This window comes from Staurois parvus, unplaced genomic scaffold, assembly GCF_062004578.1.
Source record: "Staurois parvus isolate SC_StPar_1 unplaced genomic scaffold, SC_StPar_1.0 ptg001570l, whole genome shotgun sequence".
NCBI classification, from domain to species: domain Eukaryota; kingdom Metazoa; phylum Chordata; class Amphibia; order Anura; family Ranidae; genus Staurois; species Staurois parvus.
In genome coordinates this window covers 570,762-581,388 of record NW_028319366.1, presented here as the reverse complement: position 1 = coordinate 581,388, position 10,627 = coordinate 570,762, and positions in this window count along the sequence as shown.

Here is a 10,627-nt window from a genome sequence, read left to right as displayed (position 1 = left end):
TCACCATCCCTCACTGTCTGCACGGACCACGGCTCACCATCCCTCACTGTCTGCAATGACCACGGCTCACCATCCCTCACTGTCTGCACGGACCATGGCTCACCATCCCTCACTGTCTGCACAGACCATGGCTCACCATTCCTCTGGTCGCTGGGGACTAAGGTGCACCATCCCTCATTGGCTCCAGGGACCATGGAGCAACATTATTCACTATCTGCGGGGACCGTGGCGCACCATCCATTACTGTCTGCGGGGACCGTGGCGCACCATCCATTACTGCCTGCGGGGACCGTGGCGCACCATCCTTTACTGCCTGCGGGGACCGTGGCGCACCATCCTTTACTGCCTGCGGGGACCGTGGCGCACCAACCTTTACTGCCTGCGGGGACCGTGGCGCACCATCCTTTTCTGCCTGCGGGGACCGTGGCGCACCATCCTTTACTGCCTGCGGGGACCGTGGCGCACCATCCTTTACTGCCTGCGGGGACCGTGGCGCACCATCCTTTACTGCCTGCGGGGACCGTGGCGCACCATCCTTTACTGCCTGCGGGGACCGTGGCGCACCATTCCTGTCTCTGGGGACTAAGGTGTACCATCCCTCACTGTCTCACAACCATCCTTTACTGTCACTGGGTATTATGGAGCACCATCCCTCGCTGCCTCCAGGGACCATGACGCACCATCCCTGTCTCGGGGGTCAGTGGCGCACCATCCCTCACTGTGACTGCAGCACTGCATTGCATCAGGAGCACATCATTTTTTACATTTCAAGGAGAACCTAAAAGAATTTAATCATTTTTTTTAAGGCTTTATATCTGGAAGTGATCAGACTAATGTGTATAGTTCAATGATAATCTCAGCATTCACGTACCTGAAGGGGTTTGTACGACGTGATGTACAGGCAGCCAATAGAGGGCAACTCTCCAAGCTGTTAAATTACCATCATGAAAATATGCAACAGATTTTTTGTAACAAATTTTGTCATGTCAAAAATTTTCAGATAAATGTTACAACGATAACAATTCAATGTATCAAAACACAATTATAAAAACAATATTCTTCCCATTTATTTTTTCTTTTGCTTAATGTTAAAAATCTCCTAAAGGAAAACAAAAAACTGCCCATTATGAGGGGCTCCCACCATCCCTGTGCTGAGTTCCCAGGTCTGTACACCTGCTGTGCCCATTATGTGTTGTGCCCATTATGAGGGGTTCCCACCATCCCTGTGCTGAGTTCCCATGACTGTACACCTGCTGTGCCCATTATGAGCGGTTCCCACCATCCCAGTGCTGAGTTCCTTGGTCTGTACACTTGCTGTGCACATTATTAGGGTTCCCACCATCCCTGTGCTGAGTTCCCAGGTCTGTACACCTGCTGTGCCCATTATGTGTTGTGCCCATTATGAGGGGTTCCCACCATCCCTGTGCTGAGTTCCCAGGTCTGTACATGAGCTGTGCCCATTATGAGGGGTTCCCACCATCTCTGTGCTGAGTTCCCGGGTCTGTACACCCGCTGTGCCCATTATAAGGGGTTCCCACTGTCCTTGTGCTGAGTTCTTCAGTCTGTTCACCTGCTGTGCTGAGGTCCCGGGTCTGTACACCTGGTGTGCCCATTATGAGGGGCTCCCACCATCCCTGTGCTGAGTTCCCGGGTCTGTACACCCGCTGTGCCTATTGTGAGTAGTTCCCACCATCCCTGTGCTGAGTTCTCTGGTCTGTACACCTGCTGTGCCCATTATGAGGGGTTCCACCATCCCTGTGCTGAGTTCTTGGGTCTGTACACCTGCTGTGTCAATTATGAGGGGTTCCACCATCCCTGTGCTGAGTTCCCTGTTCTGTACACCCGCTGTGCCCATTATGAGGGGTTCCCAATATTCCTGAGTTATTGAGTCTACACAACTCCTGTGTCTATTGTGGGGGCTTCCCACCATCCCGTGTATTTTTTATGGAGAATATAACAGAAGAGCTGGAACCCACAAACATGGGCAGGGACACCCCTACATTCCCAGGTGGACAGGAGCATAGCTAGGAATTATTGAAGGGAGATCTCACTGTTAGCGTAAGGGCTGACTCAGCGCACCAAGCTCCACCTATGATGAAAATAGCAGCTTTGGGTGGAATGCACTTTTGAAGATACCTCATTGGTATATTTTCAATGCTGAGGAATAAACCTCCAAATGTAACCTGAGAATGAATGATTTACAGTATAATTAGCTGCTACAGGTCCATGAGCAATCTCCCGGCTGCAATAATCCCGATTCACGACATCCATAAATCCTGTATTACCATCGTCTATGTATAACTGCTCTTCATACGGGGATTAGCCACCAGTGCTGATTCATTGCCAAGTCACCAAACATGTTTAGGAGATGACACGGCGACTGACTCGGAATAAACATGATGTAGGTGACTGATGCAGCAAATAAATGATCAGCAACTCCACAGAACACGTTTTCATGAGTACAGTAAACTCCCTCTTCGGTTTCGGTTTCGCAACATAACTTTTTCTGTGTTTTTAAAATATAATTCCTGGGAAAATGATTTCCTCAGCTTTGTACAGGGAAGGGAGAGAAACCTGCCAAGCTCCAGTTCACAAAGCGGACACACCAGAATAAAGATACGTATTCAAAAAAAAAACGAAAAAAGTGTCAGTTATTTTCAGTGGAATGAGATTTGACAACTACAGACACATGAATGAAAATAAAGGCCCTTATCCTTGTGTCAAAGTTTGGTGAGTTAACCCCTTGGCACCGGAGCCTCTCGGCCCTTTAAGGGTTTCAGAAGCCAGGAGGCAAGGCAGGGTTTAGGGACATGTGACCGCCGGGACATGCCGTCACAGCGGTCACATGATCGGGAAAGGTCCCGATTGAAAAAGGAGATTGGGACCAGGGGCGGACTGAAAACTCATGGGGCCCCCGGCAATAGGGGATCATGGGGACCCTGTGTCCTTGCCCAAACTCAAAAAAGCCTATGAAAAAGGTACCAGGGGCATCTCATGGGGCCCCCTACTGACCCCGGGCCCTCGGGCAGTGCCTGACTTTCCAAATGGTCAGTCCACCCGATTGGGACCTTTCTGTGAGTACCGGACATGTGTGCTGGGCATGCGCTCTCAGCACATTTTTTTTTTTTTTTTTAAATAGAACGCAAATGTGCGGCCGCTCAGCCTCTAGGCCCAGACGCCGGGAGGCTGCACATTTGCATTCGGCTGGCGCAAAGAAGTAAAGCCTCTTATCCCATTACTGTACGCATGTCCAGAACTACAGTGGAAGATATATGAAAATCCGACCTGAAGCCCGGGTTCACACTGATGCGCTGCGAAATTTGCACCGGTTTCTGTGCGATTTCCACACCACATCATAATCACACCCCCTTCACAGGAACCATTGCAGGTGTTTATTTTTACGTTGACACCAGGGGGTTTATTTACTAAAGCTGGAGAGTCCAAAATCAGACTCCCTTCTGCATAGAAACCAATCAGCTTCTAACCTCAGCTTGTTCAATGAAGCTTTGTCAATGAAACCTGGAAGCTGATTGGTTTCTATGCAGAAGGGAGTCTGATTTTGGACTCTCCAGCTTTAGTAAATAAACCCCCAGAAGTCAGTTAGCAAAACGCGGTGCGATGTGCAGAATCGGATTGCATAGGTGTGATAACCCATGTGATCCGATTCTAGTGCGGACCAAAAAAAAGGGTCCTGCACCTTTTTGGTGTGAATGTGGTGCGATTTGAGCCGTACAAAATGTATGATATAACAATAGTGCTCAACTGTCACTCAATTGCACCAAATTCAGACTATTATGATTACAATAATTAATCTGTGCTGCCAACAGGGGCGGACTGACCATTTGGAAACTCGGGCACTGCCAGAGGGCCCGGGGTCAGTAGGGGGCCCCATGAGATGCCCCTGGTAACTTTTTCATAGGTTTTTTTGAGTTTGGGCAAGAACACAGGGACCCCATGATCCCCTATTGCCCGGGGGCCCCATGAGTTGTCAGTCCGCCCCTGGCTGCCTCTTTAAAATGAAAAAAGTCTTTTAAACATATTCCACATAATATATAGTGAAAAGAGTAGCGCAAACACTTTGCAGTGTCAAACTAATAATACTCCTCCTCTGAGTAATAGGTAGACATTGAGAGGGACCTCAGTAACCTCTCTCTATATGCCCATATACACATATCAAGTAGTGATCAAAATAATATTTAAAAAACATGAATAATAAAAAATCATATCACATAAATAATATAAATTGAAAACTTATAAATAAAAGTGATAAAGTCCATATCCAAGAACTAAGCAGAAAAGTCCCATAGTGAAAGAAATGGTGCTCAAAAACTTCTTTCCGTGCTCTTAGTGTATCCCCCACTTGGGTGTACACTCACCAAATGAATGATATATGCAAGCAGGTAAGGATAGTTCCAAAATATGCAAGCCGGGAGGTCATCCAAACATATCTCTCTGTCAGGGAAGCGGGTATGACCAGAAGTGTGTGGACTGACACAGGGAAACGCAGGCTTCAGATATGGTAAATAATATAATTTATTAAGACTAACAATACAAACGCAGTGCAAAACTAAACAAACACAGTGCAAACAAACTGAACCAAACCTCCAAACAGATAACAAACATACAATACAAGAGTAGTCAGGCAGGCCGGGTCGGTAGCAAACGGGCAAACGGAGTACCAGGAGCAGGCGGGAGAGTGGTCAGGACTAGCCGAGGTCAGTACAGGCAGAGTCAGGACAGAAGTAACAGGATCAGGAAACCAGGGCCAAGCAAACAGTACAACAAGGCACTGACTGCAGGTCTGGCCAGCCCTTAAATACACCACCTGCAATCAGCCCCAGGTGATGGCTAATTGCCAGAGTGAGCCTCTGGCTGTTGAGAGCACCCGCTGGCCAGTCCTGGTACTGCAACCCACAAGGCAGGTGAGTCCCACCACTATTGGCGAGTCCATTCCTGACACTCTCTCTGAATATGGCCAAACGATACAATCCTCCATATAAAGCATATGTAGCTCTCAATCATATCATGTGGAGGAAGCAAAAACAAAACCGCTCCAATGGTGTATTAACCAATGCAAAGGCGTTTATTGCTAACAAAATTGCACTTACAGTGTAATATTAAAAACCAAGCCCATATAGTGAAGGTGTTAGTTGGTGCTCTCACCACCATCGGGCACTCCAGCGAATGCCACCACGTCACTTCCGGTACACGAACACATCACTTCCAGTCAGCCGCACTGTCACACCTATCATAGGGATTAAGTCAAGATATGACGAAACGTGTCAGCGTGTGACGGTGCGGCTGACCGGAAGTGACGTGTTCATGTACCGGCTTGCATCTTTTGGAATTATCCTTACCTGCTTACATGTCATTCATTTGGTGAGTGTACACCCAAGTGGGGGATACACTAAAAAGCACGGAAAGAAGTTTTTGAGCACCATTTCTTTCACTACGGGACTTTTCTACTTAGTTCTTGGATATGGACTTTATCACTTTCATTTATGAGTTTTCAATTATACTATTTGTGTGATATGATTTTTTTATTATTCATATGTTTTTTTAAATATTATTTTGATCACTACTTGATATGTGTGGATATGGGCATATAGAGAGAGGTTACTTATTACACCCCCTCCCACACAAAGGAAAAAAAAGGTATCATGTTTATTTCAACACATAGGAAGGAAAACATATGAAGCAAATCATATATACAGTTGTGTTCAAAATAATAGCAGTGTGTTGAAAAAAGTGAATAAAGCTCAAAATCCTTCTAATAGCTTTTATTTCCATCCACACAAATGCATTGGGAACACGACACATTCTATTCCAAATCAAAACATGAAGAAAAATACATCAAATTTGTGTTGTTCCTCTAAAAAAATTGAAGAAAAGTGAATATTAGACGGTTCAAAAAAATCGCAGTGTTTGTATTCTTCTTTACAAACTCAAACATTCACTATATAAACTGAGAAATGTTTGAAGATTTTGCTTTCCTTTGAATGACTTCATGAATATTTGGTTGTAGTCGCACTGTTTCTGAGAACTGCTGTACATCTGTGTTGCATGGAGTCACCCAACTTCTGGCCCCTGTGATCAGGTATTCCAGCCCAGGATGATTGGACGACATTCCACAGTTCTTCTCTATTTCTTGGTTTTGCCTCAGAAACGGCATTTTTGATGTCACCCCACAAGTTTTCTATTGGATTAAGATCCGGGGATTGGGCTGGCCACTCCATAACGTCCATCTTGTTGGTCTGGAACCAAGATGTTGCACGTTTACTGGTGTGTTTGGGGTCGTTGTCTTGTTGGAACACCCATTTCAAGGGCATTTCCTCTTCAGCATAAGGCAGCATGACCTCTTCAAGTATTCTGATGTATTCAGACTGATCCATGATCCCTGGTATGCGATAAATAGGCCCAACACCGTAGTATGAGAAACATCCCCATATCATGATGCTTGCACCACCATGCTTCACTGTCTTCACAGTGTCCTGTGGCTTGAATTCAGTGTTTGGGGGTCGTCTGACAAACTGTCTCCGCCCACTAGACCCAAAAAGAACAATCTTACTTTCATCAGTCCACAAAATGTTGCGCCATTTCTCTTTAGGCCAGTCAATGTGCTCTTTGGCAAATTGTAACCTCTTCAGCACATGTCTTTTTTCCAACAGTGGGACTTTGCGGGGACTTCTTGCAGATAGCTTGGCTTCACATAGGCGTCTTCTAATTGTAACAGTCCTCACAGGGAACGTCACACCTTCTTTCATCTTCCTGGAGCTGATTGTTGGCTGAGTCCACCCCATTTTGGCTATTCTTCTATCCATTCAAATGGTAGTTTTTCGCTTTCTTCCACGTCTTTCAGGTTTTGGTTGCCATTTTATAGCATTTGCGATCATTTTAGCTGAGCAGCCGATCATTTTCTGCACTTCTTTATATGTTTTCCCCTCTCCAATCAACTTTTTAATCAAGGTACGCTGTTCTTCTGAACAATGTCTGGAACGACCCATTTTCCTCAGAATTTCAGAGAGAAATGCACTGTAACCAGCATGTACAACATTTGCTGCCTTCCTTCCTTAAATAAGGGCAATAATTGCCACCTGTTTTTCAAAGAATGAATGACCTCACTAATAGGACTCCACACTGCTATTATTTTGAACATGCCCCTTTCAATGAGTGATTCAATGACACAGAATCAGCGGCATGCATGTCATGACTGTTGGGTCTGTTGGATTTCTATTACTCTACTACACCTGCTAGGAAATTATTTGCCATATAGAAATATAATTTCTACCAAAAACAGTGATTGATCCGGTTAGTGATGTCTGACTGCTATTATTCTAAACACAACTGAATATTCCCCAATATATAAAACCAAGAGAAGGAGATGCATTTATAATCGCATATTGCCACCATATATCAGCGACAGTCTGGCTTACGATGGTTTTCATCCATAGTGCTTCTTAGAACAATGTCTTCTTTTTCACAGATGCACATGCAGAGAATCTTCTGTAACAGATTATAAATGGGTAATGAGGTAGTACATCTCTAAACATTGACAGAATATCATATGTATATCAATTACCCCTTAAACAGGACATATCAGAACAGAGGACCACATGACGAGGTAAGGCGAGGGCTGCTTGAAAGCACCCCTCACCTAAACCCTCGGCAGATGGTGGGCGAGTTTGTTGTTTGTTTTTTTTACACTCTTAACATTGATCATTCCACAGACAGACTATAAGAAAATGACTTCAATACTTTATTTCACAAATCAGTGCAATAGAACTTCCATCGGTAACTGCGCTCAATCTTGTACATTGAAAGAAAAAAAAAAAAAAATCATCGATATGGAAATCGAGAATGATAATTACCAGCAAGCGACATAGCGTTTCACAATGACGTGCGGCAGCGGGGGCGTGGTCAATGATTTGCCAGCTTCGAAGCAACAAGAGGTTTGGTAGCCAAAATCTGATAAGAGTGCATGCCAGAGCATCTAGAGCAGAGCGGCCACAAAATGGCCAGCTGAACAGACCGGCTTGAGGGTGCATCAAAACTAAAGAGGAACTCCGCTCTAGCAGAACATTGTTGGCAGAATAAAAAAAGAGGAGTAAAGAACAATAGAAATTCTCAGTATTCACTTGGGGAAAGCAGCACCTGACATGTCCGATTATGCCCCCCCTTCTTTGCATCTGACAATACAACAGGCTCCAATTGCATCTTGGAAGCAGAGTCCTTGTTTCCATGTTCAGCCTCCCCTCACAAACATCTTTATTTTAAATTTGTCCATATGTGCTGACAGAAATGTGTGTAAAAGGATGAGAGCGCCACAAATCCAGAATAAGCCCTGAAAAATCCTTCATGATAAGTGGTCAGACGATACAGCCAATGCATTCCGAGGCTCAACTTCCCCTTCATCAGGGCTAAGAAGCACAATAACATGAAATATTATGAATAGAAGGGTAACCAAACCACCCAAAGAGGTCTAGTTTATTTTAGAATGAATATATAGATAGATACACACACACGTGTGTATTATATATATATATATATATATCATACACACAATATATATATATATATATATATATATATATATATATATAGATATATATATATATATATATATATATATATATATATCATACATACACACACACATATGTATACATACATATATAGACATACATACACACATGGGTTAGATAAAAAAAAAAGTGAGAAACACTGCATGATTTGTGTGAAAGTGACGATGTTTCAAATTGAAAGTGGAAGTGACGTAACACTCTTTTGCTTCCGCTGTATGATGAGACACCTAGCTAACAGGTGGGAAGCCTCACTTTCTTAATCGTGCACTGCTAGTAATACGGAGTCATGTCAGAGCTTACTGAGCTGCAAAAAGGCCAAATTGTTGGTGCCGCTTGGCTCGTGCCTCTGTGACTCCAGTTGCCAAATGATTTGCCGTGTTGTGAGGTACAGTATCAAAGGTTATAATGACATATACAGTTTCCGGGAAAATGTCATCTGATAAGCATAAGCGCGGACGACATGGTCAACTGACCGAAAGACAAAAAGGACACTGTGCAGAATTGTAACCCGGAAAAAGAAAACTGCTGTAAAAGTGACTGCAGAGTTCAATCTCGGTCCTGTGAACACTGAGATTGAGCTCTGCAGTCACTTTTGCAGCAGTTTTTTTTTTCTTCACCCAAGAATGTACAAGACTGTTTAAAAATCTACTATACTACAGTATGCTTCCCATAATCCCTGTTGGTAAAAATCTACATACTATAGACAGTTGACATAATATAGGTTATACTACCATAATAAAATACTATTATTATATGCAGCATTGTATTAGTAAAGTATGACAGCCCATTTAACCTACAGATATAATCATTATCACCATCATATAGCAGGACAGACTTTAGATACTCATTGACATTACTGGTTACACTACACCTCTCCAGGTGGTTTGGTGGTTATCTTTTCATTTACATTATTTTATGTTTTATTTAGTTTTTTATTATCCTGATGGAGGAGTTGAGCCCTGAAACGTGTTGGCTGTATCTTCTGATATCTTATTGTCAATACATTTTTGTTAGACTTTGGACTTGTGGAGCTCTCACCCTTTTATTTAGCCTTCAGAGTGCTCTGGGAGACTCCCAGGGACACCTCAGTTAAAGCCAGGGGCAGACTGACAACTCATAGGGGATCATGGAGCCCCTGTGTCCTTGCCCAAACTCAAAAAAGCCTATGAAAAAGGTACCAGGGGCATCTCATGGGGCCTCCTACTGACCCTGGGCCCTCTGGCAGTGCCCGAGTTTCCAAATGGTCAGTCCGCCCCTGGTTAAAGCACAACCTTTACAAATTGGAATAAACAAAGAACAAATATTCTGACACAGATCCCAGGAGCGGTTCCTACAGTCAGTGGCCATTAGCACAGTCTATGCAAAAGATCTAAAAAAAAAAAAAAAAAAAAAAAAAAAAAAGGAAGGAGGAACCGCTTACCGTATTGAAAGCCTTGGAAATATTCATCAAGTCATCAAACACAGATCGCTCCGACCAATATACAAACCCGGACACATTACACTCAGTAAGGAGCGGACTCGGAGCATAACCTATCAGCAAGTTCCTTACTGAGTGACATGCGTTAGCCAGTGTGTACATAGGATGGAGTAGTCTGTGTTGGAGGACTTTGATGATTTCAATACGGTGGGCAGTTCCGCCTTCCTTCTGTGGATTCTTTTCTTTACAAATTGGATTTGGTTTCGTCTACGTTTGGATCCAGCGCATTACTGATGCGGATTAACGTGACAACTGAAAAGCTGCCTGTACATTTGTAATCAAATTTGAAGGGGACACCCAGTGTGTTTGATCAGGTGATCAAGAAATCCAGAATCAATCACAATAGCTCACAGGGTTCCCGTTTTCTATTCAATTGCAACTATGGTTTCAATGTATCAAACGGACTGAAGTTTGCCGACCGATCTGATTTGATGGTAGGTCGCATTGGTTCTTCCAATCACTTCTGAGCCTATTAGCAAAAGCTAATGTTTATAACGCCCTAAAACCTGTTAGGTGTATGTACATAATTTAGGTATGGGTACCCCACAAACCATCTGTATTTAAAGAG